Genomic DNA, 16,979 nt, shown 5'->3' with positions numbered 1-16,979 from the left:
TCACAACGGTGTAATGTGTTGCGACAGTGCTGTGAAAATACCGTAAAGCGTTGTGACGAGAGCAGTGTTGTTGTGGTCCTTGTGGAGCAATCAGTCTCTTATTATATGTGAACTAAAGAGTACAAGGTTTACACAACAGCCCCCACCCGCCTTTTTATTGTATTTGTACCGTCCTGTACTATCCGCTGTCAGCTGTTTATCTCTCTCTGTGAGCTACTGAGCTTGAATAAATAGCGTTAGCTCACGTTAGTAGCGTTAGCTCTGCGGCTAATCTTGGATTACCCTGAACTAAATCAATGGCTAGGTTATAAAGCATTCGAGTAGTTTTTACTGCACATAGAAGTAGCCAAACAACGGAGCATTTCGGGAGCATATGACCAAAACCCAGGCAATTTCTAGCCCTTAAGGAATCAAATAGTCTGCCATGGCTATAGGCTAGATGCTAACGCTAAAACGGTGCGGGCTTCTACCGGTGCGGGACGGGACTATCATTCTGAGAGCTGGCGATGATTTGTTTACTTGGTAACACGTAACACCCCCCCCCCCCCCCCCCCCCCCCCCCCGCTGATGAAAATGAAAGTCATACCGTCAAATACCGTGCACCGGGGTATTATAACATAAAGGTTTGCCGGTTTGAAAATAAGGATACCCGCCCAAGCCTAGTTACCTCCACCTACAGTATAGACAGACAGTTGTGGGAATCTGGAATAATTCATATCTAACAACAAACATTTTCTCAGTTGGGGGTCCCTGGAACAGAATCTCATCAAACGAGGCTCCCTGACCTTTTACGTGTCTATTTGGGGGGTCCTTGACGTGAAATAGATTGAGAACCACTGCCTTAAAAGAAAACACAAACACATTTTTGTTCAATTTTGTTTGCTCCTACGGCTGTATCTCAATCGATATGCTGTGTGGGCAGGGGGGGCGACAGTGGCTCGGGAGGTAGAGCAGTCGTCTGGCAATCCGGAGGTTCCCGGTTCGATTCCCGGGCAACGTGTCGATGTGTCCTTGAGCAAGACACTTAACCCCTAATTGCTCCCGATGAGCAGGTTGGCACCTTGCATGGTTGCCTCCGCCATCGGTGTGTGAATGTGTGAGTGAATGGGTAAAATGTGAGTAACAAAATTGTAAAGCGCTATATAAAAAAGCAGCCATTTACCATTTACCATCCCTATGCTGTGTGGATCAGCTGCAGTGTGGGCAGGGGGGTTCATCCCTATGCTGTGTGGATCCTCTGAGGTGTGGACAGGGGGGTTGATCCCTATGCTGTGTGATCAGCTGAGGTGTGGGCAGGGGGGTTGATCCCTATGCTGTGTGGATCAGCTGAGGTGTGGACAGGGGGGTTCATCCTATCCCTATGCTGTGTGGATCAGCTGAGGTGTGGACAGGGGGGTTGATCCCTATGCTGTGTGGATCAGCTGAGGTGTGGGCAGGGGGGTTGATCCCTATGCTGTGTGATCAGCTGAGGTGTGGGCAGGGGGGTTCATCCCTATACTGTGTGATCAGCTGAGGTGTGGACAGGGGGGTTGATCCCTATGCTGTGTGGATCAGCTGAGGTGTGGGCAGGGGGGTTCATCCCTATGCTGTGTGGATGAGCTGAGGTGTGGGCAGGGGGGGTTCATCCCTATGCTGTGTGGATCAGCTGAGGTGTGGACAGGGGGGTTGATCCCTATGCTGTGTGGATCAGCTGCAGTGTGGGCAGGGGGGTTCATCCCTATGCTGTGTGGATCAGCTGAGGTGTGGACAGGGGGGTTGATCCCTATGCTGTGTGGATCAGCTGCAGTGTGGGCAGGGGGGTTCATCCCTATGCTGTGTGGATCAGCTGAGGTGTGGACGGGGGGGTTCATCCCTATGCTGTGTGATCAGCTGAGGTGTGGGCAGGGGGGGTTCATCCCTATGCTGTGTGAACAGCTGAGGTGTGGGCAGGGGGGTTCATCCCTATGCTGTGTGGATCAGCTGAGGTGTGGGCAGGGGGGTTCATCCCTATGCTGTGTGGATCAGCTGAGGTGTGGGCAGGGGGGTTCATCCCTATGCTGTGTGGATCAGCTGAGGTGTGGGCAGGGGGGTTCATCCCTATGCTGTGTGGATCAGCTGAGGTGTGGACGGGGGGTTGATCCCTATGCTGTGTGATCAGCTGAGGTGTGGGCAGGGGGGTTGATCCCTATGCTGTGTGGATCAGCTGCAGTGTGGGCAGGGGGGTTCATCCCTATGCTGTGTGGATCAGCTGAGGTGTGGACATGGGGGTTCATCCCTATGCTGTGTGGATCAGCTGCAGTGTGGGCAGGGGGGTTGATCCCTATGCTGTGTGGATCAGCTGAGGTGTGGGCAGGGGGTTCATCCCTATGCTGTGTGGATCAGCTGCAGTGTGGGCAGGGGGGTTCATCCCTATGCTGTGTGGATCAGCTGAGGTGTGGGCAGGGGGGTTGATCCCTATGCTGTGTGATCAGCTGAGGTGTGGGCAGGGGGGTTCATCCCTATGCTGTGTGGATCAGCTGAGGTGTGGACAGGGGGGTTCATCCCTATGCTGTGTGGATCAGCTGAGGTGTGGACAGGGGGGTTCATCCCTATGCTGTGTGGATCAGCTGAGGTGTGGACAGGGGGGTTGATCCTCGGCCGCAACTCTTACACTCCTGTGGTCCTCACCTTAACACCCACGTTACTCACTTTAGACACTTTAACACACTTTATATATTTATTAGGGCTGTCAAAATTAATGCTTTAACTTTGGAGATTCATTTAAATTATTTAAATCATTAAAATAAATGTATCTAGATTAATCTATGGAGTGAAAAATCTTCAATCTTAGCGCAGCGGATATAAGAAAGAGGTCTAGCTGAGTCAATGTTGATGGTTTTGTTGAACATTTGTATGTCACAGGAGAGACACTGTATTCAAAGACAGCTATTAAAGGGCGGCTAAGTGGCGCAGTGGGCAAGGCGCTCGACATCAACGCAGGAGATGCTGGGATTGAGCCCAGCTCTCGGCGTTGCTACCAGCTTGGCTGGTCGTTCATACTAATACAATTGGCAGTGTTACGGGTGGGAAAGCTGGTGGGTGGGGATTGGACGTTGTGGACAGCGACTCCTACAGGTCGGTTGGTGCGCCTGTACAGCAGAATCAGGAAGCGATGAGGGCAGCGTGAGCCTCCCACGCGTTACTCCTCGCCACTGAGAGATCGCGCTGTACAGGTGAAAAGATGCGACAGCTGCCTCCTCGTGTACCGGAGGGGACGCCTGAATACTTTTACCAACGGATTTCCAGTTCCGCGTTCGCGTTCTGCGCTCTGATTGGCCACTGACGTTTCTGGTCGCGCCAATCGTGTGACGCCTATTTCTTTCACTGGTTAAGCTTAGGCACTCTTTCGAAGTTGGTTCAGACCGACGGTAGGGGGTAGAGTGCGCAACGACCAGGAAGGGGAGTGGGAATTGGCATAACGACTAACATTGGGATGGGAGAAAAACAGAAAAAGAAGGGGGGAAAAATATTTTAAAAAATAATAAAAAAAATAACCATTAGCTGTATGCTCTGTCACTTCGACACCACATACTGTACGCTCTGATCACTGTTACATATAAACACTTACATGACGTTCTAGTGAAACATTGAGATGTGTCTTCATGAAACCTTCAAAGACAGACCTATTGTCGCCTTCAGACGGAATTCTAATCTCCGAGATAAACCGGTCAATTGATTGATTGATTGACATTTGTATTAACAGATTGCAGAATGGGTACAATACAGTACGGCTCAATACACACAATTGTTAAGGGAATGCAGACCAGAGAAAGACTTTCGCCTTGTTTACATGTTCAATTCATAACATTTATGACATACATGACATATAGATATACAGTACTGTTACATCCAGACATTTATGACATACATGAGTTTGAATATGGCCACTGGTGATTCAACATTGAATCCTTGTGTTGTGTGAATTACATCACGGTGAAATTATGTAGATGAAAATAACTGCAATACCTTGTCTTATAGGGAACTGCTACCTTATCATTTCATTACGCTGTCATATAGTCAGTATTATGACGAAGTGTTCAGTACATATCTGTGGATACATACTCTTGGAGGACAGACAAGGACAGACTCATTAACTCCATAAATAAACACGGTGACCTCCCCTGTTTAACCACAATAACTTCCCCTTGCTCAATCAATAATGGTGATCAATACTTGTTGTTAAAGGATTGATTTGTTACTGATCTACAACTGAGTTTAATTCCAAACCTATTACCTGTGTGTGTGTGTGTGTGTGTGTGTGTGTGTGTGTGTGTGTGTGTGTGTGTGTGTGTGTGTGTGTGTGTGTGTGTGTGTGTGTGTGTGTGTGTGTGTGTGTGTGTGTGTGTGTGTGTGTGTGTGTGTGTGTGTGTGTGTGTGTGTGTGTGTGTGTGTGTGTGTGTGTGTGTGTGTGTGTGTGTGTGTGTGTGTGTGTGTGTGTGTGTGTGTCCGCAGGGACCAGTCGGTCAGCTACCCTCTGTGTCGGCGGCTTCCTTCGGACCATGTCAGCGGTCAGCTGGTCTTCAGAGTGGACGTCACCTCCACCGGACAAGAAGGTGTGTGTGTGTTTTTGTTTTCCTACCGTTCTGGGGACCAAAATGTCCGCACAAGTGATGAACATTTCTTGTTGTCGTGGCGACATCGTGGACATCGAAAGGAACGGCGTCCAAACATCCAGGGGCCATGAGAATGTTTTTATTTGGACACTTTCAATCATCCAGGCACGATCAGAGTGAAGTCTGTTGTTAGTGAGCCTGTGATCTGTTGCTTTTACGCAAACTTACATTGAGAGCTGGACGACGGCATTCAAAAACTGATATTCTGATAAGCACTCGCCTGCCAACGCAGAGACTGGGATCGAATCCAGCTGTCAGCGGTACCTCTGGCTTGGTCAGTCGTCCCTAGTAACACAATTGCCAGTGTTAGCGTGTGGGAAGCCGGTCGGGTATGTGTCCTGGTCGTTGTAAACTGCGGTTCCTACTGGTCGGTCGGTGCGCCTGTTCAGCAGGGAGGGGATCTGGGGGAAATAGCATGAACCTCCGCACGCGTTACGTTCCCCCAGTGAAACTCCTCGCTGTCGGGTGAAAAGAAGCGGCTGGCGACTCCACATGCTTTTCTAGACACTCAAGGCGCTCCCCACAATGTAGGGTGGAAATGGCCTCCTTCACCACCACTGGTAGCACCCAACCTTGGGCTACACAGGGTCAATGGCTGCCATACACTGGCACCAGGCACACATCACACTACACAATGGCTGAATGGCTCAGGAGACAGGGATTGATATCAGCCAATTAAGGGGGAGGGATCATTAGGTGGCCTTGATGTCAGAGACGTGATTGGGAATTTGGCCAGGAACGTCGGGGAACCCCCTACTCTTTGCGATAAGCATCCTGGGTTCTTTAACGACGAGATTCAGTCAGGACCTCGGTTTAGCGTCTCATCCGAAGGACGGCACTCGCAGCTATACGGTGTCCCTATCACCGTAACAGGGGCATTGTTACTGACTAGTCCAGAGGACAGAGTGCCCCCTGCTGGACAACAACACCACTTTCCGACAACGGCCTTGACCCGGGGCCTCAAACCGGTGATCTTCCGATCATGAGTCCGGAGCTCTACTCATGTAGCCACGCTGCCGGCTTATAGTTAGTTTAAACTGTACGTTCAGAATTTTGGAACCATAGCCCTAAAATGTCGGTCGGTAGAGGCCTTTTTTAGCACAATGCACCCAAGTTAGGTTTCAGCGTTTATTGTCAAGTTGAGCGTTTGTAAGATTCCTTGTCAAGTTGTCTCTTTTCTTTATCATTCTGATTCATGTATGCTTCTGTTGTTTTATTATTATTATCATTATTATCATTTCTTTTATCACATTTCTTTTTTTTATACAACAAACACAACATTGACATCAATAATAATAATAATAATAATAATAATAATAATAATAATAATAATAATAATAATAATAATAATAATAATAATAATAATAAGACAATAAAAATTATAAATACAGACTATATAATAAATATAATATATAATATATATAATATATATATAAATATAAATATAATACAAAATATAGAGTAAAGAAATTCAAAACACTATAACCAACACAAAAGACATTAGACACATATTATCATTATTATTATACTGAATGTATGTTTTCCCCTCTCTCTGCAAAGAAAGATTAATATATATATATATATATATATATATATATATATATATATATATATATATATATATATATATATATATATATATATATATATATATATATATATATATGCCTACAATATGTCATACCATGCAGGTGTTGTGTTCTTCTACTTATATGCAAATTGTTATGTTCTATTTTTACAGTGACAGCCTTTTCATATGAAAAGTTAACATGTACAGCTCCTTAACACTTCTGGCGCTTTATCCAATGTAGGATAGGACTTATTTGTGAGTGCTTAAAATATATTAAATATAATAGCAATAGATCTAAATAACACAGTGATAGTCAGTGAGTTGCTTCCAGTCAACATGCACGAAACAGATTTTTCCATACATCTCCATTTTATACCGTGATGAATATGAATTATATTTCTAGAGCGTTCTGTCTCATCTCAATAAACTCCAGCAAATCGAGCTTCAATGTATTTTGTTAGAAATCGTGCCATTTGTCGCTTTATTTATGAATCGTTTTCAAATAAACGCTAGATTATCGATATTATATGTGTCATCATGGGCGAACAGAAGCGAGGTCTGAAAAATCGCTTCTCCGTACTTTGGTCGGCGCGAACCTCACACACACACACACACACACACCGATGGCGGTGAAAGGAACATCTGATTAACCCAAGATTGGTAACATAGAGTCCTTACCTCACATCTGATGTAGTGCAAAAAGATTAATCCAATTCCTGATCGCCATTCCAAATATTGATTGTGTTATAACGATACTGCATGCCCGAGAAGGAAAACCTGGACCGGACTTCTTAGATTGATGCACAGCCCCAGCCGGAGGGATTCCATGTGCAATACCATCCGGGAGACGTTAGGCGGCGCTATTTGCCCTTTGCGAGCTCAGACCCATTCCCAATGATAACGTCAGGCTGGATGAATGAAAAATGGCCTAACAACGTTCGAGACAGGGGAGGGTAGAATTGGACGATACGAAATTGGGATGGGAGAAAAATAGAAAAAATGTGAGAAAAAGTAGATAAAAAAGATATGTGTTACTCTTGATATAATAGAGTGAGTTAGGGGAGATTATGGAGGAAGAGGTTTGGGATTGTGCACTACAAAGGGTAAACAACAGTACCTCCTGTGCACGATTAAATATAATACAATTTAAATGAATGGATATAGCTAATAAAAGAAATATCGATTAAAACCCGGGATTATCTCGGGTTTGGCCTCCAAAGGGTTTGACCACCAGCAGCAGGGGGCGCTGATCCCCCTTCAGCGCCAGGTCTTTATTCAATGGATATAGTTTTAGACTGGCAAACTTGCGAGTCCTAAAACTATATTTTATATTATAGCTATGGATCTAATAAAGCCGTCGACTGTGAGTTGCTTCTGGTCAACATGCAAAAAACACATTGTTTTTTCATCCGTACATTTCCCTTTTATACCGTTTTGAATACGAGTATGGTTTGGGTGATTCTGAGTAATTCCAGGAAAAGACGAGAAAAAGGCATTCTAGTGTAATTGTGCAGCTTTACTCCCGCTGCTGGGGTGAAGGGATGGACAGGATGCCACTCAGTTGTAAAACGGTTTTAATTCTTTTCTCCAACAGGTTACAAACCTTGAAACAAAACACACATTCAATCAATAACTACCACAATAATACTATCATTCTTAAAACAAATCGCTTACACACATTCACTCTCCAGTCCTCACTCGTTTCCCTTCGCTGCTGTCAAATTCCCCGCAACTTCTTGTTTACTGTTTCACTGACACCACGTGACGTATCTCGACCAATTACAGCCCACTCCTCGCTACGTCCCTGGATCACATGTGAATGAATACACCTCCATTCACAACTTTAACCAAGCATACAGTGCCTCCATACATCCGAAATGACAATATAATTATAACCATAGCTCAACTACCACTAATCAACATTCACATAAACGCACAGCATAAAAAACAACACAAAAAAAACATTACTTATTTACAAACACAGACTAAAGTGCACCTAACCTCCACCACCACAATAGAAAGCTGCACACCTCCCACTTGGTATCCTGGTCTTTAGACCCAAGGAGACCACAACAGATAAACACTCTCCCTTGGTGGTGGACACAAGTCTGTTCAGAGTTGACTCAGGGAATGCTACTCCCTTTTTAGCTGCCAAACAAAGTTCTCGGAAGCGGCCCCAAGCTCCCATGCTTCGAGGACAGACCCTCTTTTTGAAGATGAAGAAATGCCCCTTCAAGGACAAAAATGTCACATATTTATTTTGTTACAGCTTGAGTTTGAGATGTAATGTCTTCCATTTATTCTGTGAAACTGAAATCTCAGTTCCATTGCTAACAGGCTGTTGTAGTTTCCAGCTGTTTCAGAGAGCTTCTGTGCTCATATTCCATTCTTCCCAACTGTGCTATTAGACCATTGTTCTCTTCAGCATGTTTCAGCCTTTCAATTGAGGCAGAATCCATGACATGGGCAATGGCTGCATCATTCTCCTTCAGCTGTTGACCGAGTCCAGCAAGTAATTCCTTTCTTTGACTTATTTGAACGTTGATGCAGTTGATTTGCTCATCTTTGGCTTGCAATTCATTGTGTAGACAATGATGTTTGTTAACTGCCTCTCTCACTTTATCTGACTCTTTATGGAACTGTACGTGGAGATGCTCCACTTTCCCCTTCAGGGCAGAGGCCCCTTCACACTCATCATGGTGGATCTTCTCTCTCTCCTCAAGACTGTACTCAGTCATTTGCAACTGTGCTGATACTTTATCCAATTCACTTTTTAAAGAATTAATCTCAGACTGATGACTTTCTTGTGACCGTTTCATCATAGTATGTAAAGAGGCCTTTTCTTCCTCTAATGCAACACATTTCTCAGCCATGGTTAGCGACAAAATTGACAAATCTTTATCAGCACACTCTTTGCTTGCATCAAGTTCTTGGCCTCCCACTCTGCTCTCTCTATGGCTCCACCTCGGATTCGCCACTTGTTCACCGCTCGGCGGACCCAGCTGATGGCCCCCCCACAGAGCTTGGCCAAGCTGCTGAACCTTACACACAGCCTCTCTGGCATTGGGCAACACCAGGGTTTCGAGCGCCAGACTCGAAACCTCACCAGATTGCTTGGGCTGACTTCTTTCACGCCTCCCACTTTGACCGGACTGAACCCATGGCTTGAGAGAGAAGCCTCCAGCGGGGAGGATCTCTTCCACTCCTCTCGTGACCTTGTCCAGTTTCTGAGCCCTTTTTCTTTTGGTGTTTACCAGCTCGCAGGAGATCTCCTCCACCGTGATCGCTTTTGCTCTCATAGAGTGTGCAAAATGAGTCTTAGAGTTGTGGATTGACATCTCCATCTCCTCAAACAGATCAGGGTGCGTTCCCCCCACAGTCTTCCCTAGCGGGCCGTCCCACAGCACCAGATCTCCCACTCTCTTCATCCGCTGTGGAGCAAGCCGACCCTCCCGGTGGCTGATCAAGAGCTCGATCTTCTCTGGCCGGACCAGCTCCTCCGTTTTGATTTCTGGGAAGAATCTTTTAAGCTGCTTCGGGCTGACGACTCTGCCTGCTCGGGCGATTTCATCCAGGCCATAACAGACTATCTGGTGGGGACTCCATGTGTCCTCTGAAATACGCATCCTGACCTTGAGCAGGTACCTTTCTGTCTTGACTCTCACTTTCATCCCACCAACTCCATGCACAACCAACGTTATCTTCTCCCCTCTCAGTCTGAGTCTTTTGGCAGCTTGGTGGGTTATGTAGTTGGTGTCGGACGCAAGGTCTACTAGGGTCCCAATAGTTTGCCCTCCGTTTGTCATGACCTCCATGATCATCATAAGCACAGGATGCTCCCTCAGGCCATTTTTTCCACGGAGACTACCACCCTTACTGCTTGTGCTCATTGACACTGTTGTTTGGTTGGTGAATGCCCTTAAAATCTGGTCCGCTGCTTCGGGGGAGACGTTAGCAAGTGCCTTCTGTTGCTCTTCTGAGAGTGTTCCTGTGTTTACGCCGCTTGTTTCCACCCTTTGTCTTCCCATTCTCCTCTCCTCTCCTTTTTGTCCTCCTTCTGCAGAGCACATGAGGTAGTGGTGGTCGGAGGTCTCTCCCTTTTGGCAGCACTTCCTGCAAAGGAACCTGTCGCTGCATTCTCCATCCCTCTGATGGGATGTCAAACATCTCTGGCAGGCTTCATTCCTTTCGACGACGTCTCTCTTTTCAGCCAGACTGAGCGCTTTGAACCTTTTGCAGAAGAACATTTTGCCTCCGTGCTCCTCATCTCCACACACGCTGCATTCTTCTCCAGTCGCAACCATTCCTGTTGCTCGTGTGAACGTCTTCCACTCTGGCTTGCTTGGCTTCTCGAACACTTCTGAGGGTCTTAGCTGCACCAACGCCTCAAGGACTACTTCTTCATTTTTTAAGAATTTTAGGAGAGCGTCAAAGTGGCCTTCAGGGGTGACATTGTTCACAGGTGCAGCTTTAAAGGTGAGCCAGCTCCTCAGCTCACATTCAGGCAGTTTGCTTTCAATAGCTTTGATAACAAGTGGATTCTTTATAGCTCCAATATTTCCTAAGTCTGTCAGGTCAGTAAGGGCCTTCTCAACAGCTTGGATGAGCTCTATTGTTTTTCTCGGCTGGTTACCTTTTGCCACCGGCAACTTCTCCAACTCTTCAATTATCTGAATGGCGATGGTGGTCTTATTCCCGAACCGGTTTTCAAGGACCCTAAACATATCATGAGCTGTGTCGTAGCTTGAGAGCCTAACGCCATTGATGATTCTCTCCTCCACACTGTCTAGGAGCTGGAATTTCTTTACTTCGGCTGACCCAGATGGATCTCCCTGTCGCTGGAGGTTTTCCCAGTCTCTTCGCCAACGGTGAAAGTCTCTCATGCAACCATTGAACTTTGGTAGCTGTATTGGGTGAAGGCGAACTCTCTGTATGGCTGCTGCTTGTGAGCCTCCCGCTTCCAGGCTTGCTATGCTAGCGCTGTGTGCTACCTCCCATGCTTTCCGCTGCGCCTTAGCCAGCTCGGCACGCTCTTCTGCGGCGGCCTCTGCCATTACCAACTGGATCTCAGCTGCCTTTTCTCTGGCATCTGCGGCCCTCTCCTCAGACCCAGCGCTAACTTCGGCTGCCTTTAGCCTGGTCTCGGCGGCTCTTCTTTCAGCCTCAGCGGCTCCTTTTTCAGCTTCTGCAATGTCGGAGGCGGCCTTTAGCCTGATTTCAATGGCTCTATCAGCCTGCTCTTTCTGGACCCTGCCGAATTCAACCACCCACCTTCGCCAGAGGTCAATTCTCTTGTCCTCCAGTACTTGCAGCTTTTTTCTAACCTCGCACTTCAGGGATCCACCCTTCCCAGACAGCTAGCAGACTTTCTGCCTTGGTGATGAGAGATTCCAAGAGTGTGACTTGTTCTTTACCATTTTCGTAGGTGATTGTTTCCAGGTTAACTTCTCCCGCACCTTCATAGCTTCTTTCTGCCCGTCCAATGGCTGCTTTTAGCTCGGTCTCTGCATATTTTGACCAAAGGTTGGAATGGATTGCCTGCTTCACCTCTTTTAATGTTGTATCACACTCTATGGTTACCCTCTCCAAGTCTGCTTTGGCTTTATCATCCACAGCCTCCATGTCGCCTGCTTCATCAATCAGATAGGCCTCACAAACATAATTAGCTGCATGAAGCCTTTCTGCGTCCTCAGAAAGGGATTTCCACTCACTTTTCAATTCCTCTCGCAGCATAGTTGGCGCCATTCGCAAAATGCTGTTGGCCTTTCTTGTGAAAGCTGCCTTCACTTTGGCCCTCTCTTTCTTTAATTGATCCATTTTTATTTATTTTTATTTATTATTTATTTGACCATAAAATAAATAATTGTAATAATAAATAACCTAATAAATAATAACCTAATTGAGCGTACCCGTAACTCCTTATCTACCTTGTGTCTTCCGCCCTCTCTAGCTGCCTAAACTAGCTCAGAAGCTACTTCCCTAACTATCCTAGCCTAACTAGTCTTCAGCGGCGTTACCAGGCTCACCAGAGGTCCCCCCAGGGATACCGCCCAAAAATGGAAAACAATACAAATAAACAAAGTGGAGTAGGTTTCACCTTCTCCCGCCGGCTTGCCACCCAGGTACACTCAAACTAAGCTAAAGGTCTTGAAATTAGAGGGCTACTAATCAGCATACATATAATATGATTGGCACCATCGCAGGGCTAGTAAACAAACTATAGCTTTTATCCTCAACTGGATAGGGGACCCTGATGTAAACAAGACGAAAGTCCTCTCTGGTCTACATCCCCCCAGCAACCGTGCGCACTGAGCTGCACTGTATTGCACCCACTCTCCAATCTGTTAATAAAATGCTCAAACAAACAATCAACTGCCTTCATTGTTTGTCCACGTTAGCTTTGGTATGCTATTTGATAGCCAGTTTCAGTAGCTTGGCATTACTCCTGATCGCATTTGAAGTTGGCACTGACATCTGTCAAACCAAGTTTTCATTCATTCACTCATTCAGCTGCGTCAGCTTCCTTAGCTGTGTTAGATGCTTGTACCAGCATTTGAACCAGGTGAAAGTTCCTGCTCGCTGACCCGTATGGTCTGATGCGCGAGTTATTCCATTTACAACGACACAGGAGTACCTCATATCCCTCGGTTATTTTGTCCTTGTCTGACGGCGCGTTTCAGCCACTCTTCTGCCGCCGCCCGTGGTTTGTAACTGTGCAGCTTTACTCCCGCTGCTGGGGTGAAGGGATGGACAGGATGCCACTCAGTTGTAAAACGGTTTTAATTCTTTTCTCCAACAGGTTACAAACCTTGAAACAAAACACACATTCAATCAATAACTACCACAATAATACTATCATTCTTAAAACAAATCGCTTACACACATTCACTCACCAGTCCTCACTCGTTTCCCTTCGCTGCTGTCAAATTCCCCGCAACTTCTTGTTTACTGTTTCACTGACACCACGTGACGTATCTCGACCAATTACAGCCCACTCCTCGCTACGTCCCTGGATCACATGTGAATGAATACACCTCCATTCACAACTTTAACCAAGCATACAGTGCCTCCATACATCCGAAATGACAATATAATTATAACCATAGCTCAACTACCACTAATCAACATTCACATAAACGCACAGCATAAAAAACAACACAAAAAAAACATTACTTATTTACAAACACAGACTAAAGTGCACCTAACCTCCACCACCACAATAGAAAGCTGCACAGTAATCCAGTCATCACGTTGTAATTTTTCGGCTGATTATCTAATCATCCTGAAATCAACGCTAGATTATCATTATCTCCTCCTGCATACATGAAATGGCCCTCGTAGCGCCCCCCCCCCCCCCCCCCCACCGCAGCCAACGGTAATAAGCACATACACATACACACAGATAGCTTTTATCGCGGTAGAAAGAAATATCAGATCAATGCAAGATTTTATATATAGAGTCCTTACCTGGTCTCTGATGTAATGCAAAAAAAAGAATCCAATTATCTGATCGCCATTCCAGTTATCCACAGCGATCCTGTCCCCGACATTACAGAGCGTTACACATGAACGGGCAGGCTGGGTTAGTGTTCCATGCCATCGTTGTAAAGGCCTGACTCGCCTGAGTAGTTAAACCCCGCCCCCACGGCTCAGATCGGCTCAGAAAACACACCAGACCTTTTCCAATGGAGTGCAATAGCTCCGCAAGGCAGTAGAGGGCGGTGTTGACCGTCTGCCAGCTCAGACAGGGTCTGAAGGGTCTGCAGAGGCTGCAGCCATGAATTATGAATAGATATAGCGAATAAACTAAATAACGATCCCAAAAACGAGTTAACTCGTTGTTGGCACAGATTGTGTTAATCATATTCTTTCTCTCTCTTTAACGGCTATGGTTCCATTATTCTGATCAAACTGGCCAGTATCACGTCTTCGTCTGTTTGGCTCTCCATCCAATTCCTCTGCGTTGTGTACTTTTAATGGTCCTGACGTCTCCGATACTGGTAGATAAGATCCTTATCTTCCCCAGTTAGTGCAATCCATAAACCATAATACTTCTCCACTTCCGTAAGAATTCGACACTTCGACACTGTGAGATACCTTATGAGGAGAAGCGTTGTTTTATTGCTATAAACAGAACCTCATAATCAGATGTTATCAGATGTTATCAAATTGTATCGTCCTTGAAGAGTCTATTCTAATGATCTCTCGGTGTGTTCAGATTGTCCTTTTGTTATTCAGTCCAATAGTGGTCAGGCCTAGTCGTTAGCCTGAACCCTCCTCGTGTTAGCCGAAGCTAATGATGTCGTGGCATTCTTCCTCCTCCCCCCCCCCCCCTCTCTCGTGATAAGAGGAGAGAGAGAGAGTCCTCTGTGTGATCTCAGTCCTACTCGCTCTCGGTCAGATTATCGTCTGCCTTACACCCGGAAACACCGTTCGACTCATAGATGTTCGTCGTCGCAACGACGGCCCCGCCTTCTGGTTGTCATGCGACGTGTTGTCATGACAACTGCGTTTAACCTTTACACACACTTCAAAACGTTTCTCTACTGTTGCATTAAAGAGGTCACCCCTCTCCCCTCGCTCTGAGCCTACAGTACACTTGCTCTTATCTGTGTTCTTCCAAGGAATGCAAAACATTGGGCTGGCTGCTAAACATTCTGCAGTGCTGGCTACTGCCTCTTCTTCTATCACCGTTTTCTAAAGCGAACCATGCACATTTCGTTACCACCGTTTTAGCTGTCATCTCTCCCCAATCTATACATCACATACATTGAAAAAGCACCGTTTTCTCTCAGGTGGTATGTGAAAAGATAATTCTTGTGTAATGAATGTCTCTCACTCTTCCTCCTCCTCCATCAGAAGCCTCCCCAGGCGCCATGGGGACCCTCCTGGGGGCCGCGGTGAACGGAGACCCCGGTAGTCCCTCGGATGACGAAGACCTCCCTCACCACCACCCCTCCTCCTGCCGCGCGCGAGGACCCTCCCCCGCCGGCTCCGACGAGGGCTCCCTGTTGGTCAACGGGGCCTGTTACTACGGCGGCGACAGCGTGTGGCGCGACCCCGGGCCGGCGGGGGTCGACGACGACGCCGACCTCCTCCGCGTGACCCTGGGCGGACACACCCACCGGCAGGTGTCGCTGAATGACTACCTAGACGCCCTCAAGGCTCCCAAGGGCCCCGGGGACCGACCGCTGGGGGCGCCGCTGCCCAAGCTTCGCTCCAGCTTCCCCACGGACACGCGGCTCAGCGCCATGCTGCACATAGACTCCGACGAGGACGAGGACACGGGGGCGGGGCAACACAGGGACCAGTCGCAGGAGAGGAAGCCCCGACAGACAGCCGAGGTAGCCAATGGGGTGCAAGCGCCGGGGACGAGCGGCACGGCTCCTTCTGAAACAGGAAGTGACGGTTCACACGGAGATGGGGGGCGGGAGAGTGAGGCCGGGGCTACAGCGGCCACTGGGCCTTCAACGGGCGCAGGGACAGAAGACAGTACCGGAGCCGAGATACAAACGGAGGCAGGGGTGTCGGCCGGCGCTCCCGGGGACGATGCGGAACCTCGCGGTTCAAGTCCCAGTGTGGCACGAGCCGCGACGCCGGAGTCAGAGGGCTGGGCGGCGACAGCGGAGGCTGCGGGAGCATCTAGCTGCCAAGCGCAGAGCAGGACGATGAGCCAGCAACCAGCTCTGAGCTGTTCCTTTGTCACAGCGGGGTCTCACCTCCCACCCATCCAGGTGAGCAGTCGGAGAGAAACCCAGCCCAGCTGGAAGATGATCTTCAGGGTGAAGATTTAATGTTGTATTTTTTGCTATTAATTATTGAAGGTGCTGTAAGTGGTATTTGTTTGTTAAAATAAGTGTTAAGTAGCTCTGCATTCCGACAGCCATCACTGATATAGAGTGTTTGGTCAGTAACATGGGTCTCCCATTCCCTCCGCTCTGCAGTAAACAGAGAATACATTGTCTCGTATCCCTTCCTACTTTATCCAATCAGGAGAGAGAACTCTAGATATTTTTTGTTATTTCAAGAAATCTTGCCCAGCCAAATTAGCTGTCAGATTATTTTACAGGCATATTTGTTTTGCAGTGTGGAGTTCTCTCTCGGTTGGTAAAGTGGGAACTGGATTCCAGAAAATGTATTTTCTTTTTACTGCAGAGCAGGAGGGACTGGGAGACCTATATTACTGACCAAACTCTATAGCAGTGATGGCTGTCAGAATGTAGAGCTATTACTTTAACATGTAGATCACTTAATTTAACAAAGTTGATTTCTTTATGTATTTTATTTGGGAATACCAACAAGTATATTTGACATCAACTCAATTCACATCAGTTCCCATTTTACTATTTATTTTACCCCCCCCCCCCCCCCCATAACACAAAAACAAACAAAAACAGAGAGAGAAAAATAAAATTATAAAAAAAGACACACCACTTCCACATTCAAGCTTGTAACATAAGTCAAGGATTCGTTAGGTTGCATTCATCAACATAGTGAACGTAAATGCTTAAGGCTGCATAAGAAACTACAACAATCATCAAACAACTAGGTTATCAGGTAAAGTTACAAGTCCTCCAACATGGTTCAGGACAGTACCCCAGACGGACAGAAATCTGTCTTTAGACCCCCTAAGTGAGTATTTAATCTTCTCTAGATGAATGAATTACATAAGATCGCTCAGCCATACCGAAGCTTGTGGTGGGTGTTTTGATTTCCATTGTAGTAAGATTCTCCTGCGTGCAAGTAAAGTTGCAAAGGCAATTATATTTGTATGCCTT

At 46.8% G+C, this 16,979-nt stretch overlaps 1 pseudogene across 1 annotated transcript in view; it reads left to right on the top strand.

Annotated features, from left to right (window-relative positions):
- LOC311232502 (E3 ubiquitin-protein ligase HECW2-like) overlaps positions 1-16,979 on the top strand; it is a 114,657-nt pseudogene that overhangs the window by 38,084 nt on the left and 59,594 nt on the right. Inside the window, exons 7-8 of the transcript XR_014621018.1 lie at positions 4,471-4,571; positions 15,061-15,935. The product of XR_014621018.1 is annotated as an E3 ubiquitin-protein ligase HECW2-like (transcript). The remainder of the gene's footprint in view (positions 1-4,470; positions 4,572-15,060; positions 15,936-16,979) is intronic.

This window comes from Notolepis coatsorum (assembly GCF_963971535.1).
Source record: "Notolepis coatsorum genome assembly, chromosome: 1".
Taxonomy (NCBI): Eukaryota; Metazoa; Chordata; class Actinopteri; order Aulopiformes; family Paralepididae; genus Notolepis; species Notolepis coatsorum.
The sequence above is the reverse complement of the archived record's forward strand: the minus strand, read 5'-3'. Positions and strand labels throughout refer to the sequence as shown.